The following is a 23,300-nucleotide window of genomic DNA, read 5'->3' as shown; positions in this document are numbered from 1 at the left end:
CTATTATAATCAGGGACAGAAAGGTGCTCTGACTTCATCAACCATGATAGATAGGCAGCACTCAAGGCACAGTATCCTCAGCAAGAGGCATTCACTGGTAAGTACAGTTCATAGCCACCACAAGAACAAAACCCCAGCCGCCCTTCGCACATGTAACACAACAAGAAAGGAGCCCCCTTATTCTTATTTTTTGGGGTCTCTAAGATGGGTGATATACACCTGGGACTGTCAGTAAGCAGCAAAGCTTGACCCCTGGAGGAAGGCCACCTGAAATAGGAGAGAATGAACAAAGAGAAGCTGATCTCAAAGATGGACAATGAAAGAGAGACAGAGAAAAAGAAGGTGGGGTGGTCCTGATGACGGCATCTGAGCTCCTAGAAATATATAAGCCAGTCTCTTTGTGCTTAATATACTGAGTTGTGTTTTTTGTCCCTAATAAACAAGAGCTCTAATACAGCGTCAGTCTCAGAGCCACTCACTGGTTTACTTGCTGGTTGTCTTTTCCCTGATCACACAGCATGTTCCCACCTGGTTTTGCCCTCTCTGCCTCAGGGCTTTGTCCCAAGGACAGTCCCCAGATCAGCTCCTCTCTGAAGTTGGCCTAGGAGGGTTAAATGCCATATTTCTAGGTACAGCACCCTTCACTACTTGTATAATTTGAGCCTTATTTTCCTTCTTGTGTTGTTGGCTATACCCTAAACAACTCTCCAGTTGTTGGACATTTTTGCTTTTTCCCAAATATATTATGAGTAGTGTAACAATGAAAAATGGAATTACTGAGTCAAAAATATATGATCAGCTCTTGCTGCATTCTATGTAAAATTACCCAAAGAATTTTCCTGAGTTACTCCACCACCAGCAAGTGTGGGTGTATGTGTATGGTGGTTTCACTTATAATACAGAATATCTTGCCCTTGTTATCTGATTTTTCTTTTCTTGAATAACATGTATAGTATGTTACCTCTTAGTGGACACCCTATAAATTAAAATCTGAATTTCAGAAAGAAAATAATTAAGACTGAAGAAAGCAAAAATAAAAGCTTGCAAGTATGTAAATTTTCTATTTATAAACCTCTCAAAAATGAAGATTATTAACCGATACTGTTTATAATTCTTTTCCTTCTTTTAGACACCTTAAATTACAGAGAAGAATGTAATTTTGCATGGACATGCTATCCTACCAAGAAGGACTCTGGTTTTGCAGAGTATTAAAACAAGGATACAAATTTTGTCTGGATATAGACCCAAGAGTAGGATTGCTGGGTCATATAGTAGTTCTATATTTAGTTTTCTGAGGTGCCTCCAGACTGTTTTGCATAGTGGTTGTACCAGTTTACATTCCCACCAATAGTGTAGAAGGGTTCCCTTGTCTCCACACCCTCTCCAGCATTTGTTATTTGTGGACTTATTAATGATGGCCATTCTGACTGGTGTGAGGTGGTACCTCACAGTATGATTTGCATTTCTCTAATAATCAGTGATGCTGAGCATTTTTTCATGGCTTGTTGTCCATCTATATATCTTCTTTGGAGAAATAACTATTCAGATCTTTTATCCATCTTTAAGTTGGGTTGCTGGGGGTTTTTTTGTTGTTGAGTTGCATAAGTTGTTTGTATATTTTAGAGATTAAGCCCTTTTCAGTGGCATCATTTCAAACTATTTTCTCCCATTTCATAGGCTTTTTGTTTTTGTTTTTATGGTTTCCTTTGCTGTGCAAAAGCTTGTCAGTTTGATTTTTGCTTTTATTTCTGTTGCCTTGGGAGACTGACCTAAGAAAACATTTGTAAGGTTGATGTCAGAGAATGTTTTGCCTATGTTCTCTTCTAGGAGTTTGATGGTGTCTTGTCTCATGTTTAAGTCTTTAAGCCATTTTGAGTTTATTTTTGTGCATGGTATGAGGGTGTGTTCCAGTTTCATTGATTTATGTGTGGCTATCCAGTTTTCCCAGCACCACTTGCTGAAAAGACTGTCTTTTCCCCAATTTATATTCATGTCTCCTTTGTTGAAGATTGATTGTAGGTGTCTGGGTTTATTTCTGGCTTCTCTATCTGTTCCATTGGTTTGTATGTCTGTTTTGGTACTAGTACCATGCAGTCTTGATGACTGTGGCTTTGTAATATTACCTGAAGTCTGGGAGAGTTCAGCCTTCTGTTTGGTTTTTGTTCCTCAGGATTGTTTGGCAATTCTGGGTCTTTTATGGTTCCATATAAATTTTTGGATTGTTTGTTCTAGTTACGTGGACAAATTTGTCACTTTATACTCTTCCAAAAAGGGGGGTATACTTTATAAAGATAAAACTGTAAGTAACAAAAGATGAAAGTCAGAGGGAGAAAAGCCCAGAGATTTCCTCTGAGAGGTTTGACAGAGTCACCAAGGGATTAAAATTTATGAATTAATATCATCCAGAAATATCCCATGTTTTCCTAACACTTGATGCATATACTTTCTCTTTTCCAAGGTATGAACCTTGTAGCCAAGCTGTAAAGCTCTAGGGCACTTTATTGAGAAAGCGGTAACAGGCCAAGGTGGGCGATATGGCCCACCAGGTAGGCTCTGGAACAGTCTTTAACTCTGGAATTCTGCCAAGAATGATGAGCCATTCTTGGCTAGACTTAAGACAATGAAGAGTTGAAATGACAGGCACATTCAACAGCTGTGGTCAGACTGTAGTCCTAAAAAACACTGGATGAAAACTTGAGAGATGGTTTTAGATGGTTTTCAATTTCTTACTGTTTATCAGAAAAATGTATGTAGTCATCATAAAAGCAATGAGCAGGTGCCACATATCTAGTGATAAAATGATCAGATTCCAAATTCCAAACTCTAAGCTTGAAACTATTCACCCACAGATTTTTATTGTTAAGTATTTATAAACAGGGGGTAAAAAGCAGGTTAAAAAAAACACAAAACCATTTCTAGTTCAAATTGTTCTACACTGAGGGTTATTGAGAGGCAATATAGGAAAAGTGCTAAGTGCATTCAACCCTTTATTCATTCAGCAAAGTTTTATCAAGCATCTCTTGGGAGTTAGAAATTCACTGATGAATAAAGACAAGTAAGGTCCTTGCTCTCTAGGAACAAAAGTGGGCAGACTAATAAATAGAATTAATTAAATTAAACTAATATATATAACGAAGGTAATTATAGAAAACTACATTAAGTCCCTGAAGAAACACACAAGGAACTGAGATGGGGAGACCTAAAAATGGGTTTAAAGAGGCTCTTTGGACTCTACAGACACTGTAGCATCTATCAATTTAAAGAACTGTGCCTGTCCTCCCTTCTTCCTCTAGCCTTTACCAGCCTAGAGTGCTGCAATGTTCTGTTGGGGTTCAGGGCAGGCCGCCCCAAAGTACACCATAGTGGCAGAGTGATTACTTTGAACTGAAGTGACTTAAGAAATGGCCAGTGCCAGAGGGACACTCTGACCCTCCTCTCAGCCTCCTTGAAAGCAGGAAATAAATCTATCCTATAAAAGGTTCACTCCCAGATCTAGAGGTTGAAGGACATTCTTATCACCAGAGAGGCAACTGAGCCAAAAAGCCTGTATAAACAAAGCTAGTTACTTCTTCAATTTACTAACCCAAATCCAAACTCTGTTTAGATTCTTCACTAACTGGGCACTCAAAGCCTAAGTTTCTCTGACCTGTCAATTCCTCACAAATTTATTGTTTCTTCATCTAAAAACTACCAAAGCTGCCTTCTTTGGCCACTTCCTGGGTCCTATTTCTATGAGGCCTCCTTGCATACAAATTCAGATGCATCTCTTTTTCTCCTGTTTATCTGTTTTGCATCAACCTGTTGGTCCAGTTTATGAGTTCAGCTAGGAGAACCCGAGAGAATAGAAGGGAAATTTTCCCTCCCTAAGAGTCCCCATCCTCCATGCACATCCATGGTCACAAACACTCCCCTTTTCTGATGACCCCCAAGACTTGGTTTAAAGTTATGAGATTATAAACCCCTGCTTTATGGATGCAACTAGAGATTCTCATACCAAGTCAATTAAGTCAAAAAAAGAAAGACAAATACCATAGGATATCACTTAACATGTGGAATCTAAACTAGGGCATAAACGATCCTATCTACAAAACAGAAACAGACTCACAGACATAGAGAACAGATCTGTAGTTGCCAAGGGGGAGGGAGTGGGATGGACAGGGAGTTTGGGGTTAGTAAATGCAAACTATTCCATTTAGAATGGATAAGTGATGAGATCCTACTGTACAGCATAGAGAACTATATCTGGTCTCTTGGGATAGAACATGACGGAAGACAGTATGAGAAAAAGTGTGTATATATATATGTATGACTGGGACACTTCGCTGTAGAGCATATATTGACACAACTCTGTAAATCAATTATATTTTAATAAAAATAAAACAAAATAAAAAGAAACCCCTGCTTTAAAGAAACTGCATGCCATTGGTATTCCCAGTGGTGCCAGAGGAGACTTGGTTCTTGGAAACGCAGCCTGACACTTTTTTCCAAACACCATTTTCACTTCTTATATCATATTAATCACACAACTACTGCACAAACAACACATGAAAGAGGAAGAGCGGACTTTCAATACAGAGAAAGGAAAACTTATGGGTAAGAAAGGAGCAAAGCACTGCCGTGTGTTTAAAGAGAAACACGTTTCTCCAGCACTGCCATTTACATTCATTGCCCTCCACTGAAAGTCAGTATCAGTGTCCACTATCGATTTGGATGATGTGGAAGTGGCTCTCTCAAGGTTAGAGGCAGCCTAACTCTCAGTCTCACCCACTCAAAAGAAATTGGAGGAGTTCCCGTCATGGCGCAGTGGTTAACCAATCTGACTAGGAACCATGAGGTTGCAGGTTCGATCCCTGCCCTTGCTCAGTGGGTTAAGGTTCTGGCGTTGCCGCGAGCTGTGGTGTAGGTCGAAGACGCGGCTCAGATCCTGCGTCGCTATAGCTCTGGCATAGGCTGGTGGCCACAACTCCGATTAGACCTCTAGCCTGGGAACCTCCATATGCCATGGGAGTGGCCCTAGAAAAGGCAAAAAGACAAAAAAAAAAAAAAAAAAGAAAGAAAGAAATTAGAGAAATCCTACCTTGGAACTTGCATCTGGAGGCAGCTTTCTGCAAGTCTCTGAGGAGAGAGGCAGGAATCCTAGGAGTGAGAAGTGCACCCTCAAAACACACGTCACCTCAGGAGAGCAGGGTGAGGAGGTGGGGCACGTTCCAGAAACGTGCGCCCACCCACTCCCAGCTGTGTGCTTACTTAATGATGAGGGCAAGCAAACACTGATTTCCTGAAGGGTCTTCTTGTCTTAAATGAAAACTAAGAGTCATGCTCTAGTTCTATAGCTCTGCCCCAAGGCACAGGTCTTCCTTATTTTATTTTAGCAAAACCTCAGCTACAAGGAAGTCAGGGAAAAGAGCTCAAAAATGCCTTAGAACTTTGTTGGATCTTTCTGGCCATCCCTTAAAGAAATACACAAGAGGTTTCCTTAATTGGACTCACTTGAGATAACTTAACCTAAAGTTAAATGAATAACAGGCTTGGGGTTTGCTTTTAAATAATATGCAGTCATTAAGAAAGAACTGTGGTTGAAGTTGATCACATTAATTACCTGCAGTGCTGGTTAAAAGTCAGATTCATTCAGACCCGTTGGGCTCTTATATGTTCTGGTAAATTCATTGACATCGTGGTACAAAAACTGTCTTCTCAATGAAAGAAATTCCAGAGTGTGATATTTGGGGCTTTAGCCCAGTTAGGAGAGGCCTTGTAACTGAGCAGGACCCTATGGGGCCTTCCCAGAATAGATCTCCACCCATGTCCTTTTGTGTGTAGAAAAACTTTAGTCAAAAAATAAATTTAATTGGAGAAGTGAGAAAATGCAGAAAGAAAAAAAAAAAACAGTCTAGCAAGACAAAATAAGAGTAGTGCAGCCATTCAAAAAAGTCTAGGACCTTTAGTTCTTCCTCAAGGACTATAGAGAATATTCTGAGCCATGTCCTTGCAGATGTTTTGCAGATACTGAAGCCCCCACCAGGTGGAAGAAGTTAACAGTATGCTGCCCACCAGTATGTAGTCCCCGGACCAGTTGGAACCAGAAGGTTGATGATGCTGACTGCCAATTACCTCACCATCCACCAATCAGAAGAATGTCCACGAGCTAACCACACTCTGCTTCTTGAGCACTGTAAGGCTCCTCACTACCCCGTCCAGGGGGTGGGGGGGAGCGGGGAGGCACACAGTTCTTGGAGACATTAACCCACTGTGTTTCCTGATTTGCATGGCAAATCAAAAAGCTCTTCTTTTCTACTTCCCCAAAAACTCTGTCTCCACAATTCTATTTGGCCCTGGTGAACAGAAGCCAAGTTTCAACAACAGTCTTCATGGCAGCCTCTGCCCTCTCACCTAGACAGATTTTTTTTTTATTCAATCTAAGTAAGACTGAGGTTGAGAGTGTTAATTAGGCAGCTGCCACAGAAATAACATTTATTGGTCACTTGTAGAATGGACAGAGAGGGAGAAAAATCTTAGGTTGGTTTCTAGATACTAGATCAAAAATTTAATCTTGTATGATTGTGATAAAAATGTAATTAAAAGAGTTCCCATTGAGGCTCAGTGAGTTAAGAACCTGACTAGTATCCCTGAGGATGCGGGTTCCATCCCTGGCCTCACTCAGTGGGTTAAGGACCTGGTGTTGCTGTGGCTGTGCTTTAGGCCGGCAGCTACAGCTCTGATTTAACCCTAGCCTGGGATCTTCAATATGCTGCAGGTGCAGCCCTTAAAAGAAAAAAAGTAATTAAGATATTTTAAATGCGTTATTCTCAACCAAAGCAGTCATTGGGATCTGGCCTGCAGTTGCTTGAGGATCTGCCGCTTGTGCCTCAGTCCATGTGGGTGGGTGTTGAGAAGCCCATATGCTATGATGCTCATTTCCTGCATGCTAGACAAATGGCAGGTGGACTGCCTTCCAAAGGACTTTTAACAGGCAAAACTGCTACAAATTCCTGAATTTGGCGGGCTAAGTAAATTCCTGAGAAAGGTGGAAGGGCAACTGAGGGAGAAATAAGCACTTCCTACGTGCTGATAATAGTCATTACGATATACTATCCTGAGTCAACATTTGAGATTAAATAAGTATATTTGTATTCATAGTTAACTCTAGTTCCTAATTGACTCTCATACCAAGAGCTATGGGGTTTCTTTCTCATGTAGAGATTTTACCTCTCTGCCATCAACATTGAGCAACAGGCTTAATGGTTTACCTGAAGTCCCTATAGACCAAAAGATGAAGGAGAAAGCCTACCCCAACCAGCACCTGGAAATCATGGGGTGGGGAAGGGAAGGGAAGTAAGCTGTCTGATGCATGACCTGACTTTGACAAAGAGGGCAGAGGATTATCACACAGATTTGAATAAAAGGCCAAAATCAGAGGAGTTTTTGACCCACTCCTCATTGGGGATCCTGGAATGAGGCGTCTATGCAAGGGACTCTGCCTACAGGCCTATGGTCAAGGATTAGGGTGGATGGGCTCGGCAAAGGTAGGAGAGGCAGGGTTCTTGCTCCCTAAGGTCTGTGCATGGTGTGCACGGAAAGTTCTCATGCACCTTGGTGAGGGTTTGGCGGGAGGCTGGGAGGACCATGGAACTGGCAGGGGCCAAAGGTTGGGAAAAGACCTTCGATGACTGGTGACAATGTCAAGTCACCAACAGACAGTAGCAGATACCACTGCTGACTAAAAGATCAAATGGAACTAGTTTTCCCACAGTGGATAGCAGTACAGACTAAACCATCCATCCCATAGCCAGACAAGTTAAGATATAATGTGTAAACTTCCTCTGTGACCAGGAGACTTCATAATCTTTTTCCCTACACAGAGAAACCATCTATGAGATAATAGAAAATGTATATACACTGGTTTCTGACCCAGGTTCCTGGCACAGAACTCCCAAACTTCTTATAATTTCCTAAGGGATAAGAGCACCAGGAGTATCTTTTGTTCTAATATTTGGTCTTTGACCCCAGTTTCTGACACAGGCCTCCTAAACTCCTTGGAATTTTCAGAGTGTTAGGGGTGTCTTTTGTTCTACTGAGATGCATCTAAGTGGATGCCTGGCTGGAAGCTGGTCATCAGAAAGACCAAGCCATGAGTAGAGCTTGGAATTTTCAGTCCCAGTTTCCAATCTCCAGTGGGGGAAAGGAGGTTGGAAATGACATTAATGATCAATCTTGTCTACATGGAGAAGCCTCCATAAAAATCCCAGAAGTATGGAAGTTTGGAGAACCTCCAAGTTGGTGAACACATGGAAGTGCTGGGAGAGTGGTAGGCTGGAGAGGGTGTGGCGCTCTGTGACCCCTTCCGCATATCTTGCCCAATGACTGCATCTCTCCCATCTGGATGTTCATCCATGTCCTTCATCACATCCTTTTGTAATAACCTGGTAAACAGTAAGTAAACACTACTTTTTTGGCCATGCTTGCAGCATATGGAAGTTCCCCAGGCAGGGATCAAATGTGAGTGGCAGCTGCAATCTACACCACAGCTACAGCAGGACAGGGAATAGAACCCATGCTGCTGCAGAGACAACACCGGATCCTTAACCTGCTGCACTATAGCAAGAATTCCAGTCAAGTCTACTTCTATCTTAAAGGTCCACCATTTCAACACTTGATTTTTAGGATCTCAGAGGTAGATGAAAGAGAATGAGAGGAGAATAATGCCTCCTATTAAATGCCTCCATCAGCTCAAAATCAGTTGCTCAGCCCTGCATAAAGTACAAGGGGTGGGAAGTGTTCCAGAAGGAAAGAACTGAATATAGCGAATGCAAGTAATTTCTATTATGATGTTATTTCCATTTTGAAGACCATTAAAAAAAAGAGCATGACCTCTAGAACCCAGGCTGCCTGGGTTCATATTTCAGCTTAGACAATGACTGACTATATGACTCTCATGCCTCAGTTTCCTCTCCTGCCCAATGAGGATAACAAAGTTGCTATGCAGATTAGATGAGATTATATGTTAAGCACTAAAATTATTCACAAAAAAAAAAGACTATGGTAATTCCTCCTATCCTTGTGCACCTACCCATTTGCAATGTGATTTTTCATTCCTCCCATTAAAAAGGTAGAGTTTATCTTCCTGCCCTTAGATCTAGGTTGTACCTGTGACTTCCTTTGACCAACTGAATATGGTGGAAGTGATGCAGCTTCTGCTCTCACCTCTTGGAATTCTTCCCTCAAACTCCCACATAACGAAGCCCAGTCTAGTAATTCAAAAAGATACATGCACTCCAATGCTCAATGCAGCACTACTTACAGTACCCAAGACATGGAAGCATCCTAAATGTCCATCACTAGAGGAATGGGAGTTCCCGTTGTCACTCAGCAGGTAAAGAACCTGACTAGTACTCATGAGAATGAAGGTTCCATCCTTGGCCTTGCTCAGTGGGTCAAGGATCTTGCGTTGCCACAAGCATCACAGATGCAGCTTTGATCCCGAGTTGCTGTGGTTGTGGCATTGGCCAGCAGCTGTAGCTCTGATTTGACCCCTAACCTGGGAATTTCCATATGCTGCAGGTGCAGCCCTAAAAATTAAAAAAAAAGAGAAAAACTTATTTATAAAACAGAAACAGACTTACATATTTTGAAATAAGACTTGTGGCTACCAGAGGGGAAAAGAATCTGAAAAAGAATGGATATATGTATATATATATAATTGATTCACTTTGCTATACACCTGAAACTAACCCAACATTATAAATCAGCTATACTCCAATAAAAAGTTTTTTTTGGCGGTGCCAATGGCATGCAAAAGTTCCCAGACCAGGGAGCAAACCTGTGTCACAGGAGTGACAACTCGGGATCCTTAACCTGCTGAGCCACCAAGGGAACTCAAAAAGATTTTTCGAAAAATATAAGTCCAAAAAAAATAAATGTACAGGGGAGTTCCCATTGTGGCTCAGCAGAAACAAATCTGACTAGCATCCATGAGGACACAGGTTCAATCCCTGGCCTCGTTCAGTGGGTTAAGAATCTGGCATTGCCATGAGCTGTGGTATAGTTCGAAGATGTGGCTCGGATCTGGCATTGCTGTGGCTATGGTGTAGGCTGGCGGCTACAGCTCCGATTAGACCCCTAGCCTGGGAACCTCCATATGCCACAGGTGCGGCCCTAAAAAGACAAAAAGACTAAATAAATAAATATATTGCCAAAATCTAAGCCAGTCCTGTCCTTGTTGGAGATCTGTACTTTCTCTACCAACTGTATTCAGAGTATTCAGAATAATAATATCTATTGAGTGCTTACTCATCTTGGCACTGTGCAAGGTATTTTATATGCACCGTCTCATTTAATCTCACAGCAGCCCTGTGAGGTAGGACCTCTTACTGTCCTGATCTTACTGATAAGAAAAGAGGTCAAACAGCTAATAAGCCCAACCCCAAGCCTAGGAACATCCATATGCCACGGGTGCAGTCCCCCCCTCCAAAGACATAAACAAAGAAATAGATGTAGAAAGAGGAAAAAAAAAAAGAAGAAGCCTGGTCTAGCCTACTAAAGGATGAAAGGTCAATGGAGGAGAAACAGCTGTCTCAGTTGAAGCCCCCTAGACTGACCAGCTAACAGCTACCACCAATTGCCAGACATATGAGAGCGGACAAGTTAGGCCCACTGGAACTGCTAGATAATTTGCCAGCCATGTGCATGACTATCTTTGAGCCCAAATTGCTGACTCACAGAATGGTAAGTAAATAAAATGGTTGTTGTTTTAAGCCACTAAGTTTAGCATAGTATCTGTCTCAGCTTCATCACGCTGCTTAGCAGTGTCTGGCACATAATAAGTACTTATTACACAGCGATATTATCATTATTTTCTTCATCTAATTTAAAGCTTGTAATATTTACATAAGGCAGGGATTTCTAATCTCATTTCATAGATGAGGAAATGAAGGCCCAGAGGTAGTAAGTGGTAAGAGGTGGTAAGAGGTCTGATATCATGGAGTCTATAAGGAGTCAACTGCGCACTTAAGACTTGACCTTGTGAATCCTTTTCCAGGGCACACCTATTCCCCACAAACAAATCCCTTCAGGTGCAGGAGCCAGAAACAACAGTGGAATGTTTGCTCCCACCATTTTCAAATTATTAATTTCCCGTCGAAGTGCATCATCGGCCTCCCAGTGCCCAGGTTTTTCCTGTTGATGACCTTCAGAACCTGCAGTGTCAGGTTGAACTTGTCAAGTTGAGAAAAAGTAAATGGCCGAGAAAACAGTTTCCTTGGAGGAGATTTGAAAAAAGATGACCTTCTCTGTGAAATCAGTAATGAGACTTGCAGGGTTTCCATGTACCTGATTCAGCAGTGACCAAAATGTTCTCAGAATGATTTTCACCACTTTTCAGTGAGAGACTTCCCTGACCTGTCAGTCACAGATATTTACAAGTTCCAAAATCCACTAGTTCCCTGCCAACTCCTGTAGGCATTTTTATTTGGGGGGCGGGGGGTCATGTATGCATCTCAGCTATTTTTAATGTTTCTTGCTCTTTTACAGGTAAAGGATGAGTTCCATCACATTGAGCCAACAGAGATCGATTTCTTCTGCGTGGAAACATTGCGAATCCTTCCACCTCCCCGAAGTAGAACTGCAAACATAACTAATTTATCTCTTTCCTTCATCCCCTCATAAACAATTCATCTGCAAGTCCTGTTTGTCCTTGCCTTCAAACTCCACCCTAAGTACAACTACTTTCACCATCTCTGCTGTTACAGCCTGTAGTCTCACTGAAAAACAGCATTCTAACTCGTCCTCCTACTTTCACTCTCTCTATGGTAATACTGTCCAACAGAACATTCTGCAGTACTAGAAATGTTCTTTATCTGCATAGTCCATTATGTTTGCCATCAGCCCCATTTATTTGTCTGGCACAACTGAGGAATTCAATTTCATTTAATTTCCATTTAAACTTGAGTAGCCACATAAGGTTAGTGGCTACCATCCTGGACAGCACAGATAACTAACACCAGTCTAATCACATAATTTATTTGCTTAAGATCTTCCACTAGAGTTCTTACCCTGTGGTGTAGTGGGTTAAGAATCCAACTGCAGTGACTCAGGTTGCTGCAGAGGTGTAGGTTCAATCCTGGGTCCAGGACAGTGGGTTAAAGGATCTGGTGTTACAGCTGCTGTGGCCCAGGTCACAGCTGTAGCTCACATTCAATCCCTGGCCCTGGAACTTCCATATGCCATGGGTGTGGTCAATACAAAAACAAAAATGAAATCTTCCACTGCAGTTAAAATAAAATATAAATTCCCTGCCTGGACTACAAGGTCCCTCCTGGTCTGGCCCCTGCCCACCTTCTCCCCCAAGCTCAATACATTCTAGCCATAAGGACCTTCTTCATGTCTCTCAAATACATCATGTTCACTTCCTGTGACATTTGCTGTTCCTTCTTCCATGGATACTCATATAATCAACTCCTTCTCATCCACGTCTGCTCAAATGTCACTCCTTCAGAGAGACTTCTCTAACCAGCCTGTCTAAACTCTGTCCTAAATCCTTTCATATTTAACACATTAAAAACCACATTTAAATATATAAAAAAATAAAAGAACAAAAAAATCCAAAACCAAATATTTATAACATATATCATAAACCAAAACTATTTGTTTCTATGTATTTGTTTATAAGTTTTTTCGGGGGAGGGATGTCTAGTCTTTATTCAAATGTTTGAAAGTTTTGCTTTAAAATTTTTTTTAGGAGTTCCCGTCGTGGCGCAGTGGTTAACGAATCCGACTAGGAACCATGAGGTTGCGGGTTCGGTCCCTGCACTTGCTCAGTGGGTTAACAATCCGGCATTGCCATGAGCTGTGGTGTAGGTTGCAGACACGGCTCAGATCTTGCGTTGCTGTGGCTCTGGAGTAGGCCGGCGGCTACAGCTCCGATTCGACCCCTAGCCTGGGAACCTCCATATGCCGCTGGAGTGGCCCAAGAAATGGCAAAAAGACAAAAATAAATAAAATAAAATAAAATTTTTTTAAATTATAGTTGATTTACAATATTCTGTCCACTTCTACAGCAAAGTGACCCAGTCATACATATCTTACAGACTATTCTTATCACATTATCTTCTATCACGTTCTATCACAAGTGATTGGATATAGTTTCCTGTGCTATATAGCAGGACCTCATTGCTTATTCATTCTAAACATAATGTTTATAAGTTTGCTTGTGTTCTCCCTCAGGAAAAAAAAAAGCCACTAAACGCAGGGACTTGGTTTATTTATCACTATCCTAGTGTCTTGAATGATTCAAGGATCCATTGGGGTGAGAGCCCAGTGACAATGGCAGTGGTACAGTGTTTCTTTGAATAGGAGAGTATTACATGTTGTTTTTCTGTGTATTGATTATCAAGTACAGCACCATATCCTAAAAAGGGATGAACTCGGCCCTGGCTGACAGGCTTAGAATTTACTCTGGGAAGGTATGAGTGCTGCAGAAATCATTTTAGCCTTTCTTTCTCTTCCTCCCTAGGATTCTGTTTCTTCTTACCAGTGACAAAAGAAATAAGCTCTAGTGAGAATGAAATGAAGAAGGGTGTTTGAAAGTCTCTCATCTCTCTGAAAACAGTGAATGTAAAGATCTCAGGAAAATTCTTCAAAAAGCTTACTGCTCACTGACAAGCTTTGGAAGGAACTGGGGACTGACCGCTGCCTGTGTGAAGGGTGAAGGTCCATAGAAACTTACAAGGTAAGTCCATGCTGCTGGTAACCAGAAGCTGCTGGGACTCAGATCTCCATTTCAACACTAACTCACCTAGAAGCTCTTTGATTTCCTGAAAGATCTTTCACAAGGACACCCACACTTACTAAATCCTTCTTGACCTAACCCAGATTGAAGATGAAATCAAAAAAGCCTAGAGATTTAGCATCTTAATCACGTTCTTTCATGTCTCAGTACCTCGAAGGTGGCCATGAAGTGGTTGAACAGCAAAATCCTTGTCTTCTGTAGTCAGTAAGGAATGTCCGAGAAAGAGGAGAGAGTCAGGGGAGTCAGGACTTCTGTCTGGAGAGAGAAATGTTTCAAGGCAAGGATTCATTCATTCATGTCCTTCAGTAAACATTTGGGGGAGTTCCCATTGTGGCTCAGTAGGTTAAGAACCTGACTAGTATCCATGAGGATGCAGATTTGATCCCTGGCCTCACTCAGTGGGTTAAGGATGTGGCATTGCCTCAAGCTGTGGCGTAAATCTCAGGTGCAGCTTGGATCCCATGTGGCTGTGGCTAAGGCTGGCAGCTGCAGCTCAGATTAGACCCCTAGCTGGAAACTTCCATATGTCATGGGCGTTGCCCTAAAAAGATAAAAACATTTTTTTGGAAGCTTCTGCTTTGTGCCAACAACTCAGGCGACGTACGGGGGAACAGAGATGAACACAATGTAGCCTGTAGTTTTTGACTTGGGACAATTCCCCATCATCTTTCTGATAATAGATAAGCCCTTCCCCGGAACTATAGGGTTGGCCAACGGCAGAGCTCCATGTCCTTGTCCTCATTCAAAGCCCTTACTCTCAGGAATTTTTATCTGGGACAGTAGGAAAGACTGCCATTTGCCTCAGCGGACACCTTTCTGGAAACTTAGTACCATCCATTATGTGGAGGGACAATGTCTGCTGTAGGAATGAAGAAAGCCAGCATAGAAACTGAAGCAAAAGGACAGAAGAGGGGAGAGGAGGAGGGAGAAGGAGGGAGGGGCAGTGTAAGGAGGTTTAGAGGGAGACCAGTGGGCATTGTTTGCTGCTTGGATCCAATCATGCCAAATATCAATACTGCCCTTTCCTTTTTAAAAATCACTTTCTGGGGAGTTCCCTGGTGGCCTAAGTGATTAGGACTCAGGGCTTTCACCACTGCAGCTCAGGCTCAATCCCTAGTCTGGAAAGAGATTCTACATCAAGCCAGTGCACACCACTGTGGCAAAATAAATAAATAAATAAAAAGAAAATAAAGTCATTTTCACAATCTTGAGGCAACAAATCTTGCCCTCCCCACCAAGCACAATTTTTCTTTCTGCTTACACTGATTTTAGCCAACTGAAACTGAGAGGATTTATTTGAAATCAGAGAATTTGAGGTCAACTTAGTAGCAGTGTAGTCACACACCTAAGTAATTGCAAAAACATAATGTAGGCATAAGTACAATACGCAGTCAACAGCACCGAAGAGAGAAGGATCAACTGTGTTTGGACAGTTGCTGACCCATCAGCCAGAGCCTGGATAATTCTTTTTTAGGGTACTCAAGTAAATGCTAAGTCACAGAAAAAAACAGCATGCAGTTGCCCTCTGACTGAAGCTAGGCTTTGTGACACTTGAGTTAAGTCTGGAAGAGCATAACTGCATAATCTGCCAAGTTGAAGACTTGCAGAAGATGCAAATGGAATAGTATTTGAAAAAAAATAGACCCCTGGCTCAATAGATGTGGTATACCTGGTGTGTTAGATTAGACGTATTGAACATTCTTTTCTACTCATCCTAGTGAAATGGGGGGGGTCTAACTGTCTTCCTGACTGGCCTTCCTGACTTGCCTAATCAGTAAAATACAGTAGAAATGAAATTCTGGGGCTTTTAGGTCCTAAATGGTTGTTGCTATATGGCACTAAGTTTTGTGATGACTTGTCATAAAGTAATGAATAACCAAACAACCTGGCATAGGAAGAGAGTAGGTTTCATGTTGGAGATAAAACTAGAAAAATTGGCAGAGCCTGGAGGGCCACAAAGAGCTTGGATCTTATCTCAACGACTTGAGGGGCCAAGTACTTGTAAATACTTGTAAATAAATACTTGTACTATTGAACAATCATTTGGACAGTATTACATAGAATAGATTGGAAAGGAAGCAGTCTAGAACCAGGGATACCAGTTTCAGAAAACTGCAGTAACCTAGGCAAGAGACAAAAAGGACCTGAGGCAATAACAGTGGGGACTGAGAAGAAAGAGTAGTGAGAGGATATGATGTGAAGGCTAAAACAGGGTACCTACAACCACTGCGGAGAACAGTATGGACGTTCCTCAGAAAAATAAAAACAGAGCTATATGCTCCAACAATCCCACTCTTGGGCATCTATCTGGACAAAACTATAATTTAAAAAGATACATGCACCCCTATGTTCATTACAGCACTATTCAAAATAGCTAAGACATGGAAACAACCTAAATGTCCATCAACAGGTGAATGGATTAAGAGGATGGGGTTCAATGGAATACTACTCAGCCATAAAAAGAATGAAATAATAGCATTTACAGCAACATGGATGCAAACAGAGATTCTTATACTAAGTAAAGTAAGTCAGAAAGAGAAAAAAAAAAAAAAAGAAAGAGAAAGAAAAATACCATGTAATGTCACTTCTATGTGGAATATAAAATATGGCACAAATTGGAAACCCTATTACACTGCTGGTGGGAATGTAAATTGGTGCAACCACTATGGAAAACAGTATGGAGATTCCTACAAAAACTAAAAATAGAATTACCATTTGATCCAACAATCCCACTCCTGGGCATCTATCCAGAGAAAACCATGATTCAAAAAGATACATGTACTTCAATGTTCATTGCAGCACTACAGACAATAGCCAAGACAACCTAATTGTCCATTGACAGAGGAGTGGATCAAGAAGATGTGGTACATATACACAATGGAATACCACTCAGCCATTAAAAGGAATGAAATAATGGCATTTGTAGCAACATGGATGGACCTAGAAATTATCATGCCAAGTGAAGTTAGACACTGAGACACCAACGCCATATGCTATCACTTATATGTGGAATCTAAAAAAAGCATACAATGAGCTTCTTTGCAGAACAGATGCTGACTCACAAACTTTGAAAAACTTATGTTTCCAAAGAGACAGGTTGGGTGGTGGTGGGGATAGGTTGGGGATCTGGGATGGAAATGCTATAAAACTGGGTTGTGATGATCGTTGTACAACAATAAATGTAATAAAACTCAGAGTTAAATAAATCATTATAATTTTTTTTTCGTTAGTATTTGAAAATGCTGGAGTTCCCATAGTGGCTCAGCGGAAATGAATCTGACTAGGAACCATGAGGTTGTGGGTTCGAAACCTTGCCTCGCTCAGTGGGTTAAGGATCTGGCATTGCTGTGAGCTGTGGTGTAGGTTGCAGACTCAGCTCAGATCTGGCGTTGGCCAGCAGCTGTAGCTCCGATTAGACCCCTAGCCTGGGAACCTCCATATGCCGGGGGTGCGGCCCTAGAAAAGACAAAAAGACAAAAAAATTAAAATCAAAATTAAAAAAAATAAAAAGTTCATCTTTTGTTCTCCCTTTTCACCTGGTTAACTTCTACTGGTTGATCTTTAAGGTTCAGTCATCAAGCCTTCCTTGATGTCCCTACTCCTACCCCACAAGGCTAAGGACGTGTGCCTTCTATGTACTTGAGTCAATAAGTAATTCTTTTTTTTTTTTTTTTTGTCTTTTTGCCATTTCTTGGGCCGCTCCCTCGGCACATGGAGGTTCCCAGGATAGGGGTCTAATCCGAGCTGTAGCCGCCGGCCTATGCCAAAGCCACAGCAACGCAGGATCTGAGCCGTGTCTGCGACCTACACCACAGCTCATGGCAATGCCAGATCCTTAACCCAGAGCAAGGCCAGCAACCTCAAACCGGCAACCTCATGGTTCCTAGTCGGATTCGTTAACCACTGTGCCACGACAGGAACTCCAATAAGTAATTCTTTATACCATTCTTCATACCTTTAGAATAGCTTGGTTTTTTTTTTAATTGATCTCCTTCATTAGACTAAAAACTCCTTGAAGACAGAGAATTTGTTTAATTCATTGTGGGCCTCCCATTACACATGAGCATCATGGTCATTGCTGAACTCAAATTCAGGGAAGACTGGAAATAAAACTCACATGAGTGCAAGTGAGAGCTCACATATAAAAAGCTCTCTCAAAGTATGTTGCATGAAAGGGTACTTCCTTAGAGCTGGGAGGAAATAAGGTTCTGTGGTCAAATAAGTTTGGGAAAGAGAACATGCTATATTTTCCTCTAGAAGATTTTTGAAGATTCATAATGTTTTCTAGCATATAAAATACTATGGGGAGTTCCCGTCACGGCACAGCGGAAACAAATCCGACTAGGAATGATGAGGTTGCGGGTTCGATCCCTGGCCTCATTCAGCGGGTTAAGGAGCCGTGACCTGTGGTCACAGATGCAGCTCGAATCGGATGTTGCTGTCACTGTGGTGTAGACTGGCAGCTGTAGCTCCAATTGGACCCCTAGCCTGAGAAAGTTAAAAAAAAAAAAATACTATGAGAAGTCCTTCAATACAGAAGTTCTTTAAAATTTTCCATCTGGTTTCCCAAGCATATTGAGCATGGGATCATTTGTTAATATTCTGTAGAACTGTTGTCCTGCAGGTTTCTTTTAGAGTATCAGACCAGTTTCTCTCACCCTTCCTTTGGAGAAAAAACTGCTCCCCCTCCCAATAGATCGGGGTCAGCAAGCTTTTTCTGTAAAGGGCCCAAAATAAATATTTTAAACGTTTCTGGCCCCTTATGTCCCTATCACATATTCTTATTTGATTGCTAGATTTATTCCCAAAATTATTTAAAATGCAAAAAACCATTTTTTGCTCAATGGCCTGGGTGCTAGAGGGCCAGGGTTGCCAACATCTGATCTGAATTTGCATGGTTATCTGTGGGTTAACACTCTCTTGACCTCAGTTATTTGGTCTCAAGGTGGGTAAATAACACAAGCTGTGACAATTAGAATGTTTTCCATAGGAAATTAGAAATTTTCCATAGGAAATTATTATGACTAATAAATATCTCATTGTTCTTTTAAAATGAAGATGGAGAGGAGTTCCTGCTGTGGCGCAATGGGACTGGTGGCATCTCTTCAGCACCAGGATGCAGGTTCGATCCTAGTGTAGTGGGTTAAAGGATCTGGCTTTGCCACAGCTGCAATGTAGGTTACGGCTATGGCTTGGATTCAATTCCCTGGCCTAGGAAATTCCATATGCCTAAGGTGCAGCCGTCAAAAAAAAAAAAAAAAAAAAAAAAAAATGAATGAAGCAACTGAGAAGAAGGAGATATAAACTGGGGATAGAGGATTTCCTGGGTATTCTAGAGTAATCAGTGTTTATAATAGTCTTTCCTGTGTTTCATTGTATTGCTGCCCTTTTACTACCATGAATACCTCTCCTCCATACCATCCTCAAAATAAATTCTGTTCTTTCAGTTAAGTAGAAGTGGTTTCAGTCATATCCAACCAAGAGATCTAATAAATTTTCTTTGAGAAATTTGAAAAAGCAAATAGGCAACAGATTTCAACAGACATTTCCCCAAACAAATACATGCAAATAGTCAATAAACACAAAAGAATGCTCAACATCATTAATTATTCATGAAATGCAAATGAAAACCACAAGGAGATACCAGTTCATAACTGCTAGGATGGCTGAAGTTCAAAGAAGGAAGGAAGGAAGGAGGGAAAGAAAGAAAGAAAGATAAAGGAAAGGAAAGAAAGGAAAGGAAAGGAAAATGAAAGAAGGAAGGAAGAAATGGAGGAAGAAAGAAAAATAAAATACCAAATGTAGGCAAAACTGTTGAAAAACTGGAACCCTCAAATATTGCTAGTAGCAATGTGAAATGGTACAAGCCACTTTTTTTTTTTTTTTTTGCCACACTCACAGAATGTGGAAGTTTCTGGGCCAAGGGTCAAACCTATGTCACAGCTGCAACCTGGGCCACAGATGCAACAATGCCAGATCCTTAACTTGCTGTGCCACATGGGAACTTACTCGTTTTTTGTTGTTATTGCTGTTTTGTTTTGTTTTTTGGTTTGGGTTGTTTTTTTGTTTGTTTGTTCTGGTACAAGCTACTTTTGAAAACAGTTTCATGAAATGTTAAACATAGTTTCCACATGATTCAGCAATTCCATTCCTAGGTATCAACATAAGAGAAACAAATGTTCCATACAAAGACTTGTACTTAAATTTGTTCATAACAGCACTACTCAAAACAGTCAAAAAAAAGTGAAAATAACCCAATGTCTATCAGCTGGTGAATGGATAAAAAAAATATAGCATATATCTATGCAATGAATTATCATTTGGCAATAAAAAGGAGCAAAGTAGGTTTTTAGAACAGTGAAAATTCTCTATAAAATTTAAAAAAATTTTTAAAGTATGGTTGATTTATAATGTTCCTTCAATTTCTGCTATACAGCGAAGTGTACATTTTTTACATTTTTTTTCATACTATCTTCCATCATGTTGCTGCAAATGGCATTATTTTGTTGTTCTTTTTTATGGCTGAGCAGTATTCTATTGTGATTGGATATCTGGGTTGTTTCCATGTCTTTGCCATTGTGAATCATGCTGCAAAGAACTTAGGGTGTATGTATCTTTTTGAATGAAAGTTTTGTCTGGATATATGCCCAGGAGTGGGATTGCTGGATCACATGGTAGTTCTATATTTAGTATTCTGAGGAACCTTCATACTGTTTTCCTTAGTAGTTGTACCAATTTACATTCCCACCAACAATGAAGGAGGGTTCCCTCTCTCCACACCCTCTCCTTTGTAATCTGTTAAATTGTTATGAATGGCCATTCTGACCATGTGAGGTGGTACCTCGTTTTAGTTTTGATTTGCATTTCTCTAATAATTAGTGATGTTGAACATTTTTTCACGTGCCTACTAGCCATCTGTATTATCTTTTTTAGAGAAATGTCTATTTAGGTCTTGCTGATTTTTCAATTGGGTTGTTGTTTTTTTTTTGTTGTTGTATGAGTTGTTTATATATTTTGGAGATTAGACCCTTTTTGGTTGCATCATTTGCAAAGATTTTCTCCCATTCTGTGGCTCATCTTTTCACTTTTGTAATGGTTTTCTTTGCTGTGCAAAAGTTTTTGAGTTTAATTAGGTCCCACTGGTTTATTTTTGTCTTTATTGTCATTATTCTAGATGGTGGGTCAAATAAGATGTTGCCGTGATTTATGTCAAAGAGTGTTCTGCCTATGTTTTCCTCTAGGAGTTTTATAGTATCTGGCCTTACATTTGTGTCTTTAATCCATTTGGAGTTTATTTTTGTGTATGGTGTTAGACCATGTTCTAATTTCATTCTTTTACATGCAGCTATTCAGTTTTCCTAGCACCACTTACTAAAGAGACTATCTTTCCTCCACTGTATGTCCTTGCCTACTTTGTCATAGATTAGTTGATCATAGGTTTTGGGTTTATTTCTGGGCTTTCTATCCTGTTTCACTGATCTATTTTTCTGTTTTTGTAGCAGTACCATACTGTTTTGATGACTGTGGCTTTGTATCTATATGATTTTAAAATGATAGATGTCAAAATACATTTGTTGAAATGCATAGAATGTATGAACAAACAATACATTCACACACACACACACACAAAGAAGAGGACACAAGTATAAAATAAAAGGAAATCATCCAATGAACAAAAGAAAAATAAAGGAGCAAAGGAGAAACATAGAATCAACTGGAAAAAAGTTACATATTTATTAATAATCACCTTAAATGTCAAGGTAATTACCATGGCAACTGGACGGACTGCTCCAAGCAAAAGACAGAGTGGCAGACTGGATAAAAAAAACAAGAGCCTACAATATGCTGCCTACAAGAGACTCACCTTAGGGCAAAGGACACATATAAATTGAGAGTGAGGAGATGGAAAAAGATGTTTCATGCAAATGGAAATGACAGGAAAGTGGGAGTTGCACTACTCATGTCAGACAAAATAGACTTTAAAATGAAAGCCATAAAGAAAAACAAAGAAGGACACTATTTAATGATAAAAAGATCAATTCAAGAAGAGGATATTATACTTGTCAACATAGGAGCACCCAAATACATAGAACAAATACTAATAGACATAAAAGGAGAAACTGATGGGAAAACAATAATAGTAGGAGATTTTAACATCCCATTCACATCAATGGACAAATCCTTTAAAGAGAAAATCAAGAGGGCAACTGAGGAGTTCCTGTTGTGGCTCCCTGGTAATGATCCCAACTAGTATCCACGAGGATGCAGGTTTGATCCCTGGCCTCATTCAGTGGATTAAGAATCTGGTATTGCCATGAACTGTGGTGTAGGTAACAGAGGTGGCTCTGATCCCACATTGCTGTGGCTGTGGTATAGGCTGGCAGCCGTAGCTCTGATTCGACCCCTAGCCTGGGAACCTCCATATGCTGCAGGTGCAGCCCTTAAAAACAAATTAAAAATAAAAATTTTTAAAAAGTGAATAAAGCAACTGAGATCGTAAGTGACATGGTAGAACAGTTAGACTTAACTAACATTTTCAGGACATTATATCAAAAAAAAAAAAAAAAATACCCAGAAGATACATTCTTTTCAAGTGCACATTGAACATTCTCTAGGATAGACCACATACTGGGGCACAAAACCAGTGTCAACAAACTGAAGATCATAGAAATTATTTCAACATCTTCGCTGACTACAATGGCATGAAACTAAAAATCAACCACAGGGAGTTCCTGTCATGGCTCAGTGGAAATGAATCTCAATAGTATCCATGAGGACACAGGTTTGATCCCTGGCCTTGTTCAGTGGGTTAGGGATCCAGCATTGCTGTTATCTGTGGTGTAGGTCACAGAGTGGCTTGGATCCCACATTGCTATGGTCGTGGCATAGGCCAGCAGCTGCAGCTCTGATTCAATCCCTACCCTGGGAACCTCCATATGCCACAAATGTGGCCCTAAAAAGACAAAAAATAAAAATAAAAATAAAATAAAAATCAACCACAGGAAAAGAAATGAGAAAAAACTGACTACATGTGACTAAACAACATGTTACTAAAAAACCAATGGGTCAATGAAGAAAACAAAAAGGAAATAAAAAATAATTTGAGACAAATGACAATAAAAATACAACCATAAAAAAATCTATGGGATGCTGCAAAACCAGTTATCAGAGGGAAGTTCCTAGTGATACAGGTCTCCTCAAAAAACAAGAAAAATCTCAAATCGGCAACCCAATCTACCACCTAAAAGAATTAGAAAAAGAAGAACAAACAAAATCTAAAGTCAGCTGAAGAAAGAAAATAAAGATCAGAGAGAAATAAAACAAGCTAAAAAAGTAGAAACAATAAAACTAAGAGCTAGTTCTGAAAGGGTAAATGAAATTGACAAACCTCTGGTTGGACTCACAAAGAAGAGAGAGAAAGAGAACCCAAATAAACAAAATAGGAAAAAGGAGAAATCTCAACTGATATTACAGAAATACAAAAAAAAAAAAAAAAAAAAAAAACAAAAAGAAAAAG

At 40.4% G+C, this 23,300-nt stretch overlaps 1 long non-coding RNA gene across 2 annotated transcripts in view; it reads right to left on the bottom strand.

The window, feature by feature from the left end:
• LOC110256850 (uncharacterized) overlaps window positions 1–5,272 on the bottom strand; it is an 88,774-nt gene extending 83,502 nt beyond the window's left edge. For both annotated transcript variants that reach the window (XR_014827964.1, XR_014827966.1), the window contains exon 1: window positions 5,078–5,272. This is a non-coding gene — a long non-coding RNA (uncharacterized LOC110256850). The remainder of the gene's footprint in view (window positions 1–5,077) is intronic.
• Between the last annotated feature and the right edge of the window lie 18,028 nt (window positions 5,273–23,300).

Source organism: Sus scrofa, chromosome 14 (genome assembly GCF_054392235.1).
Source record: "Sus scrofa isolate SSC_HxYL_T2T_F1_AM1 chromosome 14, Sscrofa_HxYL_maternal_Yorkshire_Landrace_v2.0, whole genome shotgun sequence".
Lineage (NCBI taxonomy): Eukaryota > Metazoa > Chordata > Mammalia > Artiodactyla > Suidae > Sus > Sus scrofa.
Note: the sequence above shows the minus strand (reverse complement) of the source record. Positions and strands in the feature narration are given on the sequence as shown.